An 18,270-nucleotide genomic window follows, 5' to 3' on the forward strand; every position below is an offset into this window, starting at 1 on the left:
GAGCAGTTCTCTCAGAGCTCTCAGCCTCACCTACCTCACAGGGTGCCTGTTGTGGGGAGCGGAACACAATTGGAAACCTCTTTGAGAGTCTTTTGGGCAGTGAAAAGCAAGATATAACAACCAACTCTTCTTCTAATAGAAGAAGAGGGGAACTGGGAGTAATGGCCATGCAAGAACTATTTAACTCCCTATTAGGGACTGATTTCGAACAATCCGCAGGGCCTGCAAGATGGAGCTCTTCTGCCAGGCATTTGGTTGAGGTCGGGCTAGGAAGATCTCGGTCCCTCCTCTAAGCAGATGGCATTTACTGAGGCTGGTGGGCTGCTGGAGAACTGGGTCTGGAGTGGTGGCTGGGAGGGAATTGATGGGATTTTGCCACTATGACTATAAGTTTTATTCTGTTTTTATGGGTTTTATTGTAAACTGCCTCGAGCCAACCTGGCAGGGAGGGGCAGTCAATAAATTTAAATATAAGTATAAATAAATAACAACAAAAATGCTATAGGACCCCAAAAGGCTAAGCCCCCCCTATATTGTCTATCTTCTCCAAATGCCTGTCTTCTGTTGATTCGAACACAATTGACTGTTTTGTACAGCCAGAGAGAGAGAGAGAGAGAGGAGGAGGAGGATCTCTGCTTGCTAAACTCCAGAGGGACCTAGAAATCTCCTTGAATCTGATCTCCACATGAGAGGGATCAGTTTTCCAGGAGAAAATGGCTGATCTGGAAGTCTGTATGGCAGTATAAACCCCCACACTGAAGTCTCCAGAATTTCCCACCCTGGAGTTGGCAGCATCTCAACCATCATCTGGGAGTCCATTCCAGACTTCTTGGATCAGCGTCCTGCCAGTTCCCCTTCCTTCAAGTGGGGATGGTGAAAAGATGTTCCCAAGTTGGACAAAATCAGCAAACATTCTTCTAAGTGGCACCCAGTGTATATTTTCAGAAGTCTAGTTCTGCTTGTCCGCTACAAGCATGCGCAGAAACTCCCCCAAAGAAATTAGTTCTCGAGTTGAGAATGAGATCCACAAATGCTTGCTTTGCAGTTTAAGCACATAGTTTGCGTCTCCGTATAAAATATCTTGCCGTAGCAAGACCTCTGATCCAGAAGTTAACAAATGGGGCGCTGATTTGGAATCTTCTTTCCGTTGGAAGGGGCCTGCGATCCTTGCGGCTTGGCAGAAATAAATCTTTTGTTTGAAGGCCGCTGCGCAGGCCACAGTAATGGAGGTTTTGGGGTCAGGACCGGAGGTGAGGAAAGAGCTGACCAGCACAGAGTTTACGGATTCTGTTTACGGATTCTGTCCTGCGTTCCCTTTCCTCATAGAATGAGACTTCGCTGGGAAGGTAGATGCTTTAGGTTTCCTTGCATCAGAGATGTTTCCCCTACCAGGAAGTATTTGTACAGCAGACAATCTTTCGGAAGGCAGGTTGATTTCAACAGAAAATGCAACACGACTTGGCTCTCCCCATTTGAAAGCAAAGGGACTTATGATACTCCTTATTTATCTGCTGTGAAATCTGTCGCCCCTTCTCTTCTTTCTCCTGTGTACTCCAGATTCCCCCTCCTCTCCCAGTGTCGTTCATTCTTCTGATCTCCGCACCCCTGCACACATTCTCTCTCTTCCTCTCAGAATTCATTTCTCCAAATTAATAGGTTCCCTCTCCCCCCCCCCCCCCCCAGTGCCTGCCCCAGATTCTTTTTTTCTCCCTTCTGGAGTCCCCACCCCCTCCCCAGAATCTCTCTCTGCGCCTCTCCTCACAGACAGCTTAAGTGCTCCAACATAGAATATTAAACACATTTTAAAAGATGCAGTGGAGTTATAATGGGTAGAGTGCTAGAGCAGGAACCAGGAGACCCAGCTTTGGATCTCCACAGTGCCCTGAAAACATGTGCGGTGACCTTGGGCCACTTAGACTAACCTACCTCAAAGGGTTGTTGTGAGCATGAAAGGGAGGAGAGAAGGATGCAGGGTTGTTTTTTTTTTTTGGGAGGGGGATGTGGAATAAATGCAATCAGTACCTGCTTTTGTTCGTGAAAAGTGGATAACATCAGTCAGCTCCATAGTTTGACTCGCTTATAACTTTTTGCACTTAGCTTTTTGGGCCCCTTTCATGGCTGCACCTGGCTTGGATCCCAGATACATTTTCCATCAGCAGATCTTTTCTGCCTCACTGATTCCCCCAAATTCTGCTTCTCCAGATGGGGCAGAGGGGTTACAGCTTGCTTGAGGTTATAATGTATGTTTTCTCTCCATTGCTTGGTATCCGATGCCCCATATTTGCACGTGGAAAGACTTTTTCGGATGTTACATTCAAGCGTCCCTAGAGCGTGCACTCTCTGAAATCCTGCTGGCACACATGGTCACTGTGTTGTACGAACAGGGGTGTACCAAAGCTATCTTTACCACAAATGCGCGGCTTTTGGATTCATAGGCGGAACAGCTGGGGTCGTGTCCATGCATGCCAAAGTTTTGTGTGCGTGTGTCAGATGTGAACATTGCCCCTTTTCTCACAACATGGCGTCTGTACATATTGGGAGGACTGCAGGTCACACACATGCCTTTTAATGTGTGGTTGCTGTATTCTTGGTTCTCCTGATTATAGTGTCTGGCAAGCACCTGACCACAGCTGCCGGTGGAGCACCCGTGTGTGAACTGTCCCTCCTTTACTACACTTGGTTCTGAGGGCCCAACTGGGTGTCATGGCCGCCCCAAGGACACTGCTGTCATGTTAAAATCATTTAAAAATGCCACTAGAGCCTTCGGTGTGGAGGTCTTGTCCCCCTGTGTCTTTTCAAGTGTCGGCACAGCAGTGGGGTGCAGGCATTTGGCAACTCAGAAAGGGGGGTCAGGTTGGAGAAACAAGCCCACCGTGCTTTGAGCCCCGTCTTCTCAGCCTTTTAAAATGACTTCAGAATGGTGGTGCTATTAGGGTTGCCAGGTCCATTGGACCAGCCGGTGGGGGATGGGGGCAAACTTAATGGGAACAGGGAGGGAAAGGCCAAAAAATAAACATGACCTGCCTACATTTATTTATTTTATTCATTATTAACATTTATCGACCACCCCATAAGGTCTGTCTGGTTTTGGGGCGACACTTTGTAGCATAATTAGCTTCTCACCATAGAGTACTTACCATAGAGTTTTGCCCCCAAACCAGAGCATTCCTTCCCCTCCCACGGGCCCATGTCACTTCCAGGTGATGTAGGCATGTCACATTTATTTCCAGCTGCTTGCCTTTTTGGTAGGGTAATTCATAGATGGCCCCTATCAGACCTGTCTGGTTTAGGGACAATACTCTATGGTAGAATTAGCTTCTTATCATAGAGTTTTGCCCCCCAAACTAAAGCAGCCCCCCTCAACGTGCCCATGTCACTTCCAGGTGATGTAGGCATGTCACATTTATTTCCAGCTGCTTGCCTTTTTGGTAGGGTAATTCATAGATGGCCCCTATCAGACCTGTCTGGTTTAGGGACAATACTCTATGGTAGAATTAGCTTCTTATCATAGAGTTTTGCCCCCCAAACTAAAGCAGCCCCCCTCAACGTGCCCATGTCACTTCCAGGTGATGTAGGCATGTCACATTTATTTCCAGCTGCTTGCCTTTTTGGTAGGGTAATTCATAGATGGCCCCTATCAGACCTGTCTGGTTTAGGGACAATACTCTATGGTAGAATTAGCTTCTTATCATAGAGTTTTGCCCCCCAAACTAAAGCAGCCCCCCTCAACGTGCCCATGTCACTTCCAGGTGATGTAGGCATGTCACATTTATTTCCAGCTGCTTGTCTATTGGAGAGGGTAATTTCCCCCACTTCCTGATAGCTCCCAAGCAGCTCCAAACTAGGGAATTCCCCCGTCCCCAATGAGGGATGGGCAACCCGAGGTATCGTCCTCATAGAGCTCAGGACTACATCATGTCTCGGTTAGGCTTCAACGCCTCATTTAGTTTCCAGTGCTAGTGGTGGCATCAGGATTTTCGGGTGTCGGACTTTCTGGTCACAGGCTTTGAAATGGCTTTCTGGTCATGATGAGACAACTTGTCTCATCCTGTCACCCAAGCAGCAGGAGGAAGATGAGACGTCAATAAAAGACCATAGCTGCTGTCCCTGTTTTTTATTTATTTGATTTTCTAAAATGGAGTGCAGGGGATATTAAAAAAGCCCAATCTGCGTCTGTCTAAAGCAGGGGTAGTCAAACTGCAGCCCTCCAGATGTCCATGGACTGTCCATGAACGCTGGCAGGGGCTCATGGGAATTGTAGTCCATGGACATCTGGAGGGCCGCAGTTTGACTACCCCTGGTCTAAAGGATAGTAAACCTGGCCTGTCAAAATGTAATCTCTCCTGTACTGTGGAGGTAGACAGATTCTCTACCACTCCCCCTCTCTACCATGGTTTTTGTCAGCTATGCTGATGGTTTTTGACCACTGTTCTGAAAAACATAAAGCAAACCCAACCTAGAGATCTTTGAAAGTCTCTCAAAGGTTTGTTAGTGAAACTATTGGTAACGGTAGACAAAGTGACCGCAAAGTTAGATTTTCCAGCCGTCTAACACAGCTAAAACTCCTTCAGCAGCTGAATATGGTCAGATAGGAGGGAAATGAACAGTGTTAGTCAATAGGGTGGAAAGGTCACTTGTGCAGTCAGAGAGCAAGAAGAAAAGAAGATAATTTGGAATTCCATTATATGTATTCTTTTAAAAAATACATATGGTAGAATTCCAAATTATTTTGTGTGTGTATATATATTTATTAAAAATACATAACATATTACAGAACTAGTATTATAAAAATTGTCTTGGAGAAGAAATCCCTAATTCTGTTTCCTGATCCTTGAAGATTGAGCATCAGGAAAAACTTTGGGAAAGCTTCACCACAAAACAAAATCAGGGTCCAGTGGCACCTTTAAGACCAACAAAATTGAATTCTGGATATAAGCTTTCAAGTACATGCAGTGCAGTGTGTATGCGCAAGGAAACCTATACCCAGAGTTAAACTCTGTTGGTCGTAAATGGGCCACTGGACTCAATCTTCACACCCTGGTGAGGTTTCCTAGGGAGGCTCAGAGAGAATCACTGTGCCTAGGGGTACAAAGCCAGGTGAGATGGCCAGGAACAAAGAAATGCCATGGTTTATTATGTCTCCCAGAGGTGCCCACTCAGTTGTGGTCTTGCTGTAGATGCCAAGTGTTTCTTTGAAGCCTGTAGATTGCCTGGAAAGCCAACCCCCTGTGAAGTCCCTCACTTTGCAAGTATAAAGCCTTCATCTCTTCTTTAGCAGTTGATTAAGACAAAACTTTAATCCCTCAGGGGAGTCTGAGAAACTAATGGCTGCAGAGCAATTCGCCAGACGCTGATGGTGCTTGCGTTTCCCCCTCCCCTGGTGCTCTTCATAACCTTCTACTTCATCTCCCTGAGTTGTATTTATTCTCAGCGAGAAGCGCATCTCGGAAATCTGGGATTTCCTCTCTAGTCAAATATTATCACAGAGCAGACAGGGACTGGGGCGGCTTCTGCAAAGATCTTGTGAAGCAGGGGAAGCCCAGAATACCGTTCGGAACCAGTTATTAAAAAAATAAAATAAAAATAAAAGCAAACAGAAACGACTTGTTTTATATTTCATAAGCTGGGGAGCGGTTGGCAGGACATTTCTGTAGAAATGGTTGAGGGAAAAGGCGTTCTAAGACTTAGGACACGGCCCAGATGGAGTCCCTGTGTTATGTTGAGTTAAGGGAGTTAACAATTGTGTGAAGAGAAGGCACACGGTGTTTGTTCAGGCAAAAATAAAAAACAACACTAATTGAAAGCAGTCCTTTTCAGGTGGCAAAGCATCCAGGGTGAGGGCTTTTGGATGGAGGTGGTTCGTAACAAATGAAACTAGTTAGCTGCCCTTTTAATATTATTTTGAATTGTAGTCAGTTCACACATGCTGAATAATGCAGTTCTGATCCACTTCAGTGACCCTTTGCAGGTGGATTTTGCCATTCCGCACAGTGGATTGAAAGTGTGTTATTCAGTGTGTGCAAAAGCACCTGGACTTCTTTTCTTGGTCGTGGCCCCAGCCTGGTGGAATGAGCTGCCGGTCAAGATGTGGGCCTTGGTGGAACTGCCTAAGCTCTGCAGGGACTGAAAAATGTCACTCTTCCACCAAATCTTGGGTTGAGTCCAGAACAAAATCTACAGGCTTATTCCCTCCATCTCTGGCTTATTCCCTCCACCAAGTTAGACCCTGATTGAAAGATCATGCCATCTGTGAAATGGATGAGGAGGCGGACTGGCGAATCGATGAGCAGAAGTAACGGAGCACCACAGGTTTTTAATAATTCTTTTAACTATGATTTTACAATGTGCAACTTGGAGGTTGGCAACCCAGTAGCCTGCACTTGGGGGGAGGAGTTCAAGCAGGGAGCAGGGGGAGAAGTGCCAGCACCCAGGAAGCATGGTGCTGCCAGGGGCTCATAGTACTTGTAGTTCATGGACATCTGGAGAGTCACAGGCCACCCCTGCCCTCTGCTCTCTTTCCTGTCTGCTTAATTTGCAAAGGGGGTATGTGTGATTTAAAATTTGCGAGGAAGAAATTCCAGTGTGTTGGAAAAAAATGGACTGTGAGATTTGAACAGGATTCGACCCCGCAGTGAGGCCTATGTTGCAGAGGTTCTGCGTGCTTGCCCAGATGGAGGGAGGCCATTATCCTGCCCCCCTCCCCCCATGTGGGTCTCTCACGGCACACAGAAGAAGCTTTCTTGGAGCAGCGAAAGGCTCTTGCCAGATTTCACTGGTTAGTCAATCAGCTTCTGAAATTTATCTTTCCTTTCCAGCCTCCTTTCCCCCATCCTTGTCTTTCCTGTTAAGCTTCCCATCCTTTTCTTTGCAATTCCTTTATGAGGATTTCTCTCTTTTGCTCACGCTGGATTTTCCAAGTGTGGCGGAACATATAACAAGGTAACCGTAATGAGAGCTTTCCCCCTGTTTCATTTTCACAGCACTTGGAATGTCTGTGAGTATTCTAAAGGCAGCGCAGAAGGCAGGAACCAAGAGGCCAAAATTGCTGCCAAAAAAAAAAAGAAGAAGAAGTTCTTACTGCATTACAGATGCACCGTGGTACTAATTATGTATGTGTTTCTTTTGATACTGGCTGATCCAGCTTCACTCCTGATTTAATTGGTGCAGTGCCCAGACCAGAACTTCACAATCTCTCTACTAACCAGCTGGAAAACCTAAATCCGAGTGTTGCTGAGTGGTTAAAAAGAGTGACTCTGAGCCACACAGACGTGCACAAATCCATTAAAATCTCACTTCAGCCCTGAACTCAATGGGAGTCTTATTTAAGCTGCTCTCTCAGCCTTCGACTCATATCTGTAATCTGGGGAGAAAAATAATTTCACCTAACGTCATATGCTTGTTGTAGGGATTATTGAGAAAATATATGTGAAGCTCTCTGAGGAGTAGGAAAAAAGTGCTGTATATATACACAAAGTATTATTATAAGTACACTTCAGTAGATAGAAAGTAATATTGAAATCGGTGGTGTTTTGCTGTTGAGCGACTGGTGATGGTAGCGTTTTGATCAGAACAATTACGCCAACAAACAGCAAGTAGGCAGGCCTGTGGATTTGGCATTCATACCAAAGGCGGGCAAAAAGATGACTGGTCTGGAGTTCAGTAGCCCTTGAGAACTCTCCAGGACTTTGCTTCTTCGGGGCCTCATGGAGATCTCTTGGGCATTTCTTCAGTGGCGGAAATGCTCCTCATCATTCATGTTTCTGAACAGAAGGGAACCTCACGTGTTTCTCAATGGCTTTTTAAAAAATGCTGTTCAGTCATGCCTTCACTTTATTCGGCTGCTTGTGGAATTATAACGGTGGGGCCATGTGTGGGCAGATGTAACACCCCTGAAATTATTTCCCTTGTGGATGGAAGTTCCTATTCGCAAAAATCGTGCATTATCCGACATGTGCAGAATTGAGACGAGGCGTTTCTTTCCGAACGTACGGGTGCCTCTTTCTGCCATTCACTGGCATCCATGGAGACATCCCTCCAAGACCTTAAATTGGGTTTTTGCAAAATTATTTCTACCACGGCTTCTTCTCCCATCCACTGCTATTATCAAGGAAACCAGCTTCCAGTTTGTGGGAAAGATCTTGCGTAACCTACCTGCCCCTAGCTTCACCCAGTTTTTGGTTTGCTTTCACTGCAAATGTGAAGGTCACCCTCTCAAATTTAGATTTCCCCCTCAGAAACCACCTGCTGAAAAATTGTGCTTATTCTTAGCGGAATTAGAATGCTTGGAGGACACAGATAAGAGGCTGCAAAGAGAGCCAGGGTGGTTTTGTGGTCAAGAGTGGTGGACTGATCTTGATCACCAGGTTTATTTTATTATTTTATTCATTTTATTACATTTATGTACTGCCCCCGCCCAGTGGTTTGAGTCTCCACTTCTCCACATGCACCCAGCTGGGTGACCTTGGACCAGTCACAGTTCTCTCAGAGCTCTCTCAGCCCCACCTGCCTCACAGGGTGTCTGTTGTGGGGAGAGGAAGGGTAGGCAACTGCAAGCTTCTTGGGGACTCCTTCGGGTAGTCAAGCAAGGTACAAAACCCCAGCTCTCTCCCAGAACAGAAAGGGCCGGCCAGTGTTTTGAGGACAGTCCCCTCCGTGGAAATTGAATAAGGGGTGGGTGGGATCAGAACAGTTTGTACATGTAATGACACACACACACACACACGAGACCGGAGACACTGCTCCACAATCCATTGCAGCCGCAATGCCAAATCCACCCATTACGGTAGAGCAGGGGTAGTTATACTGCGGCCCTCCAGATGTCCATGGACTACAATTCCCAGAAGCCCCTGCCAGCATTCGCTGGCAGGGGCTCCTGGGAATTGTAGTCCATGGACATCTGGAGGGCCGCAGTTTGACTACCCCTGCGGCAGAGTCTTATTTACTGCAGGGCCTGGTTCATGGGTTGACTGCTGTGCAATGCCCCCTCAGCTGCCCAAAGGAGCACGTGAGCTGGAGCCGCCTTGCCTGATAGCTCAGAGGTGTCGGTCACACTGATGCCCTCCTGTTGCTTCCAGCCCCTTAAACACAAGTGATGCTGTTCTCATGGTCTAGGGCAGGGGTGGCCAGACAGGGGCTCACAAGATGTCGGTGGACCAGGAATTGCCGTGAGCCCCTGCCGGCGTGCCAATTGGGCATCTGTTTGGCCACCCCTGCTGCAGGGATGTTAATAAACATCACAGAGCGTCGCCATGAACCTATCCAGAGGTGATGTTGTGAACTGCGCTCTTACTCTTGGTGGGCTCCCAGCATGTGTGGTTCTAAAGCCTGAATCAGGCTAAGGCAGGGCTGCCATGTTTTGGAAAGAAAAAAGAGGCCCTCTTTCCTGAGAGGCTCCTTAACCAGTGGTCACTGCGACAAATCTCATTCCTCTACTATTTAAGCTGTGATCATTGATATTTATTTATTTTATGGTGTGTGTCGTGGAGCCAGGAGATCCAAGGATTATCTGGCAGCCTTGCAAGGTGTTTTTGGGGGTGCTCTGCCATGGCCTGCCTCTTCCTCACGATGCCCAGTGTTCCCTGTGGGAACTACCGCGCAAATCCTTGGAGGCTGCCCACCCAAATATTAGCTGATGATTAGCTTTCAACATAGAGGCCCGACTCAAGCATTCTTTGGAATGTTTGCTGGCTGCTGCTTTGTGAGCTCAGGGCTGCTACCAGAAGTAACATCTGAAGGGTGGGTTGGTTTTTGCCATTTGCTTGCTGGGCTGCAAAGACTCTTTCATGGAATTAATGATTAATGTTGGAAATTCACTCAGACAAGAAGTGTGGATGCTTTTAAAACAGCTTTTACAATGGTTAGGCAAATTAATTCATAGCTTACCAGCATGATGTCGAAGTAGAGCCCCCATATTCAGAGGCAGTATACCTCAGTGTGCCAGATGTAAAGGACAGGCAATGGAAGTGATGATGAAGACACACCTTGTTTGTAAATGTCCTACTGATAACCTGGCTGCCCACCGTTAGCATCAGGATAGTCAGCTAAAAAGATCTTGGGGGATCCTGAAGGGGTCTTCTTTACATTTTTATCCCCCTAGAAGCCAGCTTTTAACCCACAAAATAATCACTGCTTGGATGATTTTAAGAAATCATTGGCAAAGGAAATCAGCAGCATTATAATTTCAGCAAAGAAAAAAAATACATGTTTGAACAGCAGGGATACAGAACCCTTTTTTCCTGCTAATATGTGAGGGCAGGAGGCAGCTCTGATCTTGTTTTGTAAGGTTATCCTCAAGACTCTAACACCGACCTTGCATTAGAGAAAAAAATGACAGATTTACTATCCAGTGACATCTGGTATCTGACGCATGAACTGTTAGCAGGGTGTACTCCTTGTGTAAGTGGGGTGTAAATATCTAAATAAACATCCAGTGAATCAGAAGCCCAGCTGGAAACTCCCAGTTCGTTAACATAAGAAAGGTAACTAATCCAAAGGAAATTTCCCTTGGCTTCTGGATGCAAACAATTATCAGCGCTGTTCTAGCACAAACACCTCTTCTGCTGCTGGGTAATTATAGGTTTGCAAGCTGCCAGCTGGAGCTGGAACCCAACAGGATAATTTTAGGGGTGAAGACCAGCACAACAGTGTCACGCCAATCCGCAGCATCGCTTCTGGAACGAGACCAGCCATGATGCCGCCATGTTGGGAGGGCACTTTGGGACTCACTCAGAACTCCACCGTTAAGCCAGGGATTCTTCAGTGAAGCATAGAGGGTTGCACCAATGTGATGAAATCGCTTCCGGTTTATCTTTGGGTGTCATGTGTGATTTCAAAGACCCTCCCCCCCATATTTTTCCCCACCAGCTTCTCCAGCAGGGGTGGGGAACGCCCCCCAACTCCCCCTCCCCCCCAATTTGTGAAGCATCCAGATTAGGATTCCAGTGGCAAGAAAGGAGAGCAGGGGAAAATTCCATTCCGTACTTCCCATGTCCCTGGGAAGATTTTAATGAGCCTCTGAAAGAGTATCCCTTCTACTGTCCACTTGTAGTTTGAAAGGGGGAGATCTTTTTGTATTCCGCCCTGAACGCATCCATGGGGAGGTGCTGAAGGAAGCAAGGAAGGCTACAGTTCTTGAGAATTTAATCCCAGTTGTGTGGGGGAGATTATTAGTAGAAAACGCACAGATAGTTGCCCAGATTCGGTAACTAGCAAATGGTATGCGTAGGAGCATACATCCTGCCTATCTGCTCAGACAATACTTCTTTACACAGCAAGTGATTAAAAAGTGGAATTTGCTGCAAGAGTATGTAGTGATGACCCCAGGTACAGAGGTCTTTAAAAGAGGATTAGGCAGATTCATGGAGGATAGGTCTAACAGTGGCTGCTAGCCATGGTGACTAAAGAGAACCTCCACATTCAAAGGCAGTTAATCTCTGAATCTCAGTGCCAATAGGCAACATCAGGGGAAGGCTTTGGCCTTTGGTCCCTTACTTGGCCCCTCCAGAGAAGCTGGTTGGCCACTGTTCTAGTTCCCTAGGCCTGGGGATAGCGGAGAGATGCTGGACTAGATGGACCATTGGCGTGATCCAGCTGGGCTTTTCTTATGTTGTTCCGTTCTCAGCAAGGTTTGACTCCTATTTCTGACCTGAGTATTCCTTCGGTTTAAGCAACAGTTTTGAGCCCCATGTGACTTAGAGAAAATCTTCCACTTGGTTGAAGTGAGTGGTAGGATAGAGGCTGCTGTGCTTGGGGATATTTGGTAAGGGTGCTTGGGAATATTTCCCCTTTGTCCCTATTAAAAGCATCTTTCTGAAAGCCAGCATGTTGGGGGAGACGCCCATCTTTCTCTGCCAAGCTTACTATAAACAAGAAGTTATTATACGGGGCCATATTCCTAAACGTAAATCCAAAGTGTCTACGGTTCTGTGCGAGTTATGACTTGCGAGAAGTCACTTGACAGATTGAAAGGGTACCTTTAAGACCAACAAAGATTTATTCAAGGTGTGAGCTTTCGAGTGCAAGCACAGAGTGCTTGCACTCGAAAGCTCACACCCTGAATAAATCTTTGTTGGTCTTAAAGGTGCTACTGGACTCTGATTTTATTGTGCTGCTTCGGATCAACACGGCTGCCCACTTGCATCGATTGAAAGGGTGTTATCAGTTAGTTCCTGGTAGTATCTTCATGAGCAGCTTATTGTCCAAGCTTCGACATCCAGATTTTTTAAACAACAACTCATCAACCATCATGATGTTACTTCTAGTTGGTTGACAACCTACGGAGGGGTATTATTGAAACACAGCACATGGCTCCCTGATAATTATTCTGTTATGCTAGAGCCATAATTATCTTCACTTCCAAATGTGGTAGAACCAAGTCGCTAGGCTTGGAGGATTATAATAACACCCAGCGTTTATGGCACCTTGGAGTGTGGAAAGCAAATAACATACATTATACCAGTTATACCAGCAATAACTCCGTAAAATAGTTCACCGTTAATTCCCTTAGCAATCATGCTACTGTTGTTCTTGGTGAGACTTTAGGCATTACCTGGGCTTGAGGTGCTTGGGGAAGTTCTGTGTGTGGAAGGTATTCCTTATTAGACAACCTCAGGACAGTCCTGCCCTAGTTTCCAAGCCCTTGGGGTCTTTGGGTTGCACCTGTTGGGATTAGGGTTGTGCGCTTTGGCACACAACCCTAGCTGAGATTCTTTAGTGGCATTTTTTTCAACTCCTTGCGTATCTTTTTCTGTCTATCAATCATTCGACAGATTCTAGGGGAAAGCTGTAGGTACCATCTGCAGTGATTTAACACTTCATTAGTTTTTTTTCCTTCCAAAAGCGAAGATATTTTGTCTAATATCTGAATTGTCACCCTAGTCATATTGAAGCGCACGAACCAAAGCATCATGAAGTTTGTAAGGTGAATTAATACCAGTGCACCCAGAGGTGATTGAGTACCAGGAATCGTATATCTGCGGTCTTTTTAAAACTCTAAGTGGTTGCAATTGTTGGATGGAAGAACGAAAACTCCACATACACGAGTACTTTCCTGACAAGCGGTAGACATTTTGTTTAGCAGACAACTGGGCATAAGTCCCATGGCACTTATTGGTTTTATGCTTTGAACTAGAGAACTGTGACAACTGTTTTTGGGCTGGATGCAGGAAACATTTTCCAGTGGCAGAACAAGACCTTCTTCTTGTTCCTTTCCAACTGCAGCCCACTGATCTACAGGGGACCGAGTGGAATGACATAAGTGGGGTGGTCTGCAAGGGGGAATTGGTAGAAATTCACAATTTAGAAAGGATCCAACCTCATTTTATTTAATTATTTCAAACATTTATATCTCACCAACATCCCCAGCTAAAAAAAACCCGAATATAAAATTGCAAGTTCCAAATACTTGTACTCCTTACAAAACGCCTGTCAGGCTCTCAGTCAGCTTCTCAAATTAGCAAGCTTGGCATGTTCAGCAAAAGCCATTTGTTGAAAATAAACTAACCTCATGCTATTCTTTGTTAAGACTGCACGGATCGATATATTCCTCATCAGCTCCATCTTCAGATCACCTCACGTCCCTTTGGAAGATAACTTCCACACTTTCCCAGGCATGTTTGTAACACCCAGGTGCAAAACCAAGCCTTCAAGGACATAGTAATGCAGATAACCTCTCCTCTCCTCTCCTCTCCTCTCCTCTCCTCTCCTCTCCTCTCCTCTCCTCTCCTCTCCTCTCCTCTCCTCTCCTCTCCTCTCCTCTCCTCTCCTCTCCTCTCGCTACTACAGACATCCCAAGCTCACCAAGTGCTCACTGCATCCCCCTCCTGCAGAGACCATCAAAATACATATCATGCATATGGTAAAAACATGGCAGCAATGTCTGCCATCCAACCCCCTGGCAAATAGGAAGGCTTTGCTGAGCCTCCTTGAAGATCTCCAAAGAGGGGTCTCCTGTCACCTCTTCAGGGAGTTGGAGACACAACGGAAGAGGCCTGGGCTCTATTCGATCCTTCAGGCCATCCTAAATAGTGGGTTAGCCAACAGATGATCGTAGTTGGTATATCTATCCAATCTGTATTAGTTTCCTCCAAATTTGTCATATCACATTGGAAAATGTGGTTTTCTGAGAGGCCTGGCTGTTCTGGGTGAGAACAGCCCTGTCTCAGAGCTACAGTTCCCAAAATTCTCTAGAAGGGGGAAATTACTATCCAACCATTCTTATTAATGTTAAAACCATTCTTTTTAAGTTTGGCGATACAGATATACCTTTCTTCTCTGAGCTGTCCAATTCATCCAGAGAGGGATTTCCGGCTCCACGGAAAGTAAATGGGCACAGAATGAATCCAGATCAGAAGGCAGATCTCTGCATTACCTGTTTCAGCAAGAGAGTCCATATCCAAAAGACTGTTTGACTTCACACTGTGAGCAGATAATCAGGCTATTTCTACAGTTACATGGTTAAGACCGAGCAGGTTAGACGGATCGGTTGTTTTTCTCCTTTGCGGGAAAAAAAAGAAAGAGAAAAAGCCTTTTCTTTCATCCTTTTTTATCTGCTTGATAATTTCCTTTACAATACCCTTCTCTTCACTTTTGATCTCTGTCAGAGACATTTTTTAACATCGCTCCACTTTTCTCAACTAATTTGCTCGCCTCTTTATCTGCTGCCGGTGCGCCATCCAGCCGAGGACCTCCCCCCCTTAACATCTTTTTTTTTTTTGTGGGGGAAAAAAATACAAAATTGCGTACAAGACAGCAGATCTGATTCGCAGTCAGTACTTACACAGCAGGAGACTTTCACCCCTCGTATTCAATACCGCAGGCTGCTGTTTCCAATTATCCCTTGCGCTGGAAGCACAACTGCGGAAATCACCGAGTGCAGCGCGGATTCGGACTAGTTCACGTTCTCGCTGCATTGTTGAGCTCTCTCTGCCTCTTTCCTGATCGCAGTGCAGAGAGGGTAAGTTGCCGTTCTTTTTTTCACTGCCATGAATGGCGGACCCCTCTCTGTTCGCTGTGCCCGGAGACGCCTGCCTGTTCACCACATCCTTTGACAGGGTTCTGTCTTGTGCCCGAGACCCGGTATCTTTTTTCTTACTTTTAAGGCTGGATGAAATGGGGAAGGGGGGCTTTGCTATTGAGTCCCAGCCAGTTTATGGTGACCATGTAGGCTTTTCAAGGCAAGAGATATCCAGAGGCCGTTTGCCATTGCCTGTCTCTGCGTAGCACGCTTGATATTCCTCGATGGCCTCCCATCCAAAGAAGAGCTTCTTACTACCTGAAGGAATCGCAGAGTGGCTGATAACTGCCTACCATTTCTTTCCCCGCAGTGGGTACCCTGTGAGGTAGGTGGTGCTGAGAGAGCTCTGAGAGAACTGTGAGTGGCCCCAGGTCACCCAGCAGGCCTTATGTGTCTCAAAGTGACTATAGGTTTGGTGGAACATTCTACCTAAAGCAGCCTTTCTCAACTTTTTTACCATAGAAAAAACTCTGCTGCCGTGTTGTCTGCTCAGTGGCAATACATGGATTTAAGCATGATTGTACAGCAGCTTGGTTTTTCAGGGTTCTGATTCACATGTACCAAAGTGTGCAGAATGGAGGTCTTGCTTCATTCAGATAAAACGCCAGCTGCACACATCTGGAGGCTCATCTACAGAAGGTTGGGAGGCTCTGCAAGTCAGTTGGTTTTCTCTCCCTTTGGTCTGCACTAGCGCCCGCGCCCCCCCTCCCCCCAGCTTGCAAAGGTCTGAGGACACTGTTCCTCAGAACATGTACAAAGCACTGTTCAGAGGCAGAGAGATGAGCCAGGAATTCTGTGCATGGCAAATTTATATTCCTTAATAGCATTGACATCTCCACCAGCATTTTTTTTTCTGGCTTTCAAATTGTCCAGTTCTGGCAACCAGTGAAGGTACTAAAATTCTTCTCTAGCTGGTAAAAATCCTCGCTGTATGGCAAGCACAAGTATTCTCTGCAACTTTCCTGGATTGGGCGTTGCTTCCTTAGGCTTTAAACAAAAATTCTAATTTTAAAATTAATGGTTCCTACTTTACATACAAGCTGGAGAAAAAGCGCCGCATGACTCATGTGGACGTCATCCTTCTCCGCTAATGTCATATTCAAAGTGACTCACTCCGGGCTTATGAATCTCATGGTGAATAAGTTCTGGGAACACCTTGTTGAGAGGGCTCAAATTCTTGCTGTTCATTTTCTCACGAATCCCATCAAGATTCTTTAAAACTTCCCAGAATGTCTAAAGTGGGGTCACCAAACCTTTTCAGCCTGCAGGCACCTTTGGAATTTTGACACAGGTTGGAAGATGCAGCCATGCTATGGCTCCCGGAGGAGGCGGAGCTTATGACAATTCCCACCAGAGGAGGCAGAGCCAGCCACAAAATGTCAGGAAGTGAAGTTGTGCAAACAAGATGAGTAGCAGAGCACAAAGTCTCTTGGGTAACAGGAAAGGGGGAGTGAAGTTGTACATAACTCTTTTCTTTTTGTAAATTCATTAAGAGCAGCATTTGGTCTACATCAAAATAACAAATAGGATAATCCATACAAGTTTGCAAAATTTACAGAAAAAATAAGATAATGGTATGCATGCAATTTAACCACAAGGCCAACCCTAATTAGATAGTTATACATATATCGAGCTAGAATTAAGATGTTTTAATCAGTTGATTTTACTGTATTTTAGTCTATAATATTAGCTTATTTTACTCTATTATAATTTTATCCTGCTTGGCTGTACTTGCCTCTTATTGACCCATTATGCGCGGGGGTTTTAGCGCACATTCGGGGTGGAATGGCAGCGACTAAAATCACCGATAACGCACGGTGCTGGCTGCAACCGGCCGCAGCTTCGGTGCATGCCGCCAAAAAAGCCGTGTTAGCGAAACGCGGAAGAAAGCGCAGCTTCCGGGTTACCGGGGCACAACCAGAAGTGGCACCCGGATCGCCACGTGTATAATCGGTTACTCTGGGTTTTGCCACCGTCGTGCCCCGTCCTGTGCATAGCCGGTGTGCGTCGCGTCTTCCCCCTCCGCATTTTCCATGTGACCCGAAATCGCAGTTATGAATATATATGACACCCTGCTGCTGTCATAGCAATTAAAAAAAATCTGCACATCCAATTAAAAGCTCTATGGGGCAAAAGCTTCACTGTCCCCACCCATTAAAAAAAAAAACTTGCTGGGCTCTGGAAAGGGGACAACCCCAAGCATCTTAAAACAAGTCCTATTATTTTTCTGGGCATATAAGGATGCGTAACACCAGGAAGTACAGAAATGGTGTTCTGTTGCAAACGGAGCCTGTGAATCATATACTTAGTGGCAGATCCACCGGCCGCCGTGTCCTCCTGTCATGCTGGGGGTGGGGAGATCTAGGAGGATCATTGAGGGCATGGGTTTTTATGGGGAACGCAGCCATTTCTAGTTTCATTCCTGCTTGCGTTTGCATTCTGCTTGCAGGGGAAGGTGGGAAACAAGGGGCCATTTCGCACGGCTTCAAAATAGCACAATGGTTGCTAATTGGAAACGCTACTAATTTGCCATAACCCACGACGTCGTAGACAATCTGCAACAATCCTGAAACCGACCCGCAAAAAGCGCTTCGTTGTAGCGCTTTCAGGGGAATCCAGAAAAGTGGATTCACCCTCCGGATAGCGATACACTCCTGCAACCAATCTGCAACAGTAGCGCTAAAGACCTGTGCGTTACCATTGTTGCTGGTTCTTCAAAGTCCCTCCCCCTGGCTCTCTCCTCCAAACTTCCGGCGAAGCGATCGCCATTTTTTTTTCTCCGAGCGAGCGGGGATAAACGCACCAGCGAGCCTCTTTCTGTTTAGAGGCTTCCCTGGCTTCAGTCCTTCACCTTTAGTCACTAAGCACAAACCACATAAAAGCCCGTTTGCTGAAATAAAGTCCCTTTATTTTTTACACATAAATTCAGCTGAAAATCGGGCCCGTGAGAGGGGGGGGGTTTATCACTCGAGGCAGCGTGCAAACGATCATACAATCAAATGACAGCTCACGTTAGGCAGCTGGATGGGTCTCTCCGTAGCAACGAATCTACCTAGATTCGTTGCTATGGGTCTGTTTTTTTTTTTTAAAAACCTTTCTTAAAGGGAAAGGGGCTGTTTGGGAGCATGCTAACGGCTGCCCATTGGCTGCTTGACGGCCAGGGGCGGGACGAGCTTGGCAATAGCGCTTCCTTTCTAGCGATTTCTGCCGAGACCGGAAGCCTGTGGGAAACGCTAAAAAACGCAACTGATTCCACT

At 46.2% G+C, this 18,270-nt stretch overlaps 1 protein-coding gene across 10 annotated transcripts in view; it reads left to right on the plus strand.

The window, feature by feature from the left end:
* PCDH9 (protocadherin 9) overlaps positions 1 to 18,270 on the plus strand; it is a 950,858-nt gene that overhangs the window by 15,121 nt on the left and 917,467 nt on the right. The window lies entirely within an intron of this gene.

The sequence above is a fragment of the Paroedura picta genome, chromosome 6, assembly GCF_049243985.1.
Source record: "Paroedura picta isolate Pp20150507F chromosome 6, Ppicta_v3.0, whole genome shotgun sequence".
Classification (NCBI taxonomy): Eukaryota; Metazoa; Chordata; class Lepidosauria; order Squamata; family Gekkonidae; genus Paroedura; species Paroedura picta.